This window comes from Schistocerca serialis, chromosome 4 (assembly GCF_023864345.2).
Source record: "Schistocerca serialis cubense isolate TAMUIC-IGC-003099 chromosome 4, iqSchSeri2.2, whole genome shotgun sequence".
NCBI classification, from domain to species: Eukaryota; Metazoa; Arthropoda; class Insecta; order Orthoptera; family Acrididae; genus Schistocerca; species Schistocerca serialis.
Genome location: NC_064641.1, coordinates 252,531,992 through 252,535,170, shown reverse-complemented (window position 1 = coordinate 252,535,170; position 3,179 = coordinate 252,531,992).

The window sequence follows — 3,179 nt, the reverse complement described above, 5'->3', positions numbered from 1 at the left end:
CATTCGGCCACAAAGGTAAAAATATGTAACTCCCAGATCTTGAAATAACGATGGGACAACGAAAGAAGAAGATTCGTTTGGGTTAATTAATGACTTAATTACAAACCTGTTAGGCTAAAAATTGCATTCTACATAAGTTCGAACAGATGGAGTCAAATGTGCTGTGGGAAAATCGGAGTTTTGGTGCTCGCTCTAGAATAAACTTTGTAGTCACAATATTTTACCTTCCAGGTGAGTATGGTTTTTATTCCTTTTTCTCGCCTAATAGTGACAGCATATACTTGGATATTTAATTCAGTGGTATATCACAAATAACAACTAGCTGTCGGGCAAAGAAACTAAACATAGTGCATAGTTTTCGCTGGACACAGAAAATTCAACTTTAAGAATTTCTGTCAGCAAGGAACAAATGAATATTATAATACACTTTCCCGTACTCAGATGTTCTTGTAATCTGGATTAAAAATGGCTCTGAGCACTATGGGACTCAACTGCTGAGGTTATTAGTCCCCTAGAACGTAGAACTAGTTAAACCTAACTAACCTAAGGACATCACACACATCCATGCCCGAGGCAGGATTCGAACCTGCGACCGTAGCGGTCTTGCGGTTCCAGACTGCAGCGCCTTTAACCGCACGGCCACTTCGGCCGGCGTAATCTGGATTGCCTTCCTTAATTTAACCTGGGTTATTGTACCATGCGAGTGTGTTGCAGGTGTATAGGTACTTTATCTGCAATAATGCGTAACTGCAAACAAATTATACATTTGATAGGCATTCAATCGTTCACTCTACGGTTGGATTACTAAGTTAGGCATGACACGAAGTGATGAAAAATATTAAACTGTCTGAATGGTACAAGCATACAGGATTTTTTTTAAATTTTACATCAGTTTGAACACAGGTGATTGAAGTCTCTGACCGTCTTATCATCCCGCCACCCACTCCCCCACCCCCGCCTCCACACACACACACACACACACACACACAGACACACACACACACACACAGACACACACACACACACACACACACATCGAAAACTTTGTACCCTCCTTCTCCAAAATGATCCGAAGCGATACATGTATATTCTCATTACAAGCATTTATTCTTCACAATGTAGCGGGCACTGAGTTCTCATATACAGTTCCTTCTGAATAATGTTTTGCTCTATTTTTCTTGTGTACTGCGGCGTCTGACGCAGTTTCATTTCGACCTCTGTAAAAATTGAAGGTGCTATCTATCCATCTTTTCAACCTGCTGTGAACTGGATATACATCTCAAAGAGACTGCCTTGACAAGGTGATGCTAGGAGAATCTCACAAATTTTGACTCGGTCCACCCGACGACGTGCAATTGTTGTTCACGTTTCCTTCTTTACATTTTCCAGGTGATATGTACACGATGACACAAAAAAATGAAATTCTGACTATCCGCCATGTTACGCAATAACCAATGAAATCGCAGTGTTTTCAGTACTCCTCATTGTAATTGACATCCAGCATAAAGACGCATCTCTAAAAATACGCAGGTAAACTGTCATCATTGGACTGCAGACCTAGGGAACGCTGTCGACGTCGTGAGGTGGAGTCAGGGCGGAACAGCGGTAGGAAATACTACGAGGTGTGGCTAGAAAAAAACCGGACTAGTACTGGTGAAACAATAAAACGAATGCAATAAGGCTGAAAGTCGCGTGGCCTGTCACGTGACTCTCGCTCCGCCTACTGCTCGAGTTTCATCTGCCTCCTGCACTCAGTCTGCCCGTGGCGTCTGTTTTAAGTAGTTGACGTTTTGTCTGTGCGTCGGAAGATGTTGAGTGTACAGAAAGAACAGCGTGTTAACATCAAATTTTGTTTCAAATTAGGAAAACCTGCAAGTGAAACGTTTGTAATGTTACAACAAGTGTACGGCGATGATTGTTTATCGCGAACACAAGTGTTTGAGTGGTTTAAACGATTTAAAGATGGCCGCGAAGACACCAGTGATGACACTCGCACTGGCAGACCATTGTCAGCAAAAACTGATGCAAACATTGAAAAATTCGGTAAACTTGTTCGACAAGATCGCCGTTTAACAATCAGAGCAGTGTCTGAGTTAACAGGAGTTGACAAGGAAAGTGTTAGGCAGATTCTTCATGAAAGTTTCAACATGAACAAAGTGTGTTCAAAAATGGTTCCAAAGTGTCTCACAATTGAACAGAAGGAACGCCGAAGAATGATTTGTTCTGACATCCTGGAAAACATTGAAAGTGATCCCACCTTCTTACAAAATGTTGTTACTTGCGATGAATCGTAGTTTTTTACTTACGATCCCGAAACTAAACGCCAATCGATGCATTGGAAAACTCCTGGTTCTCCACGACAAAAAAAAGCACGAATGTCAAAATCGAAATTCAAGGCAATGATGATTGTTTTTTTTGACACCAAAGTGATTGTGCACATTGATTGGGTACCAGAGGGACAAACAGTGAATCAGCATTACTACATTAGCGTCCTGGCTACCCTACGTGAGCGAGTACGGAGAAAACGAAACGATTTGTGGAGAAAAAAGTCATGGATCCTTCACCAAGACAATGCCCCAGCTCACAGTGCGTTGTCAGTGAAGACGTTTTTGGCAAAACACAACATTCCCATCTTAGATCATCCACCCTACTCACCTGATTTGGCCCCCTGTGACTTTTTTCTTTTCCCTAAAGTCAAGTCAGCTTTGAAAGGAACTAGATTTGAGACTGTTGAAGCAGTAAAAGAAAAAGCGACGGAAGTAATGTATGGACTTACCGAAAATGATCTGCAGCATTGCTATGAGCAGTGGAAAATTCGTATGGAGTGGTGTAGAGACCGAGGAGGAGAGTACATTGAAGGAGATAACATGAAATTGTAAATAATTGTAAATAAATGTTTTTTCCAGCATCAGTCCGGTTTTTTTTCTAGCCGCACCTCGTATACCTCTGTGTGGCAATAGCTAGTGTAATGTCTACGTAGCTCGGTGGTGCGGCCGCCATCTACATCTACCGGGTGATCAAAAAGTCAGTATAAATTTGAAAACTTAATAAACCACGGAATAATGTAGATAGAGAGGTAAAAATTGACACACATGCTTGGAATGACATGGGGTTTTATTAGAAAAAAAAAGTATTGCTAGACGCGTGAAAAATCTCTTGCACGCGTCGTTTGGTGATGA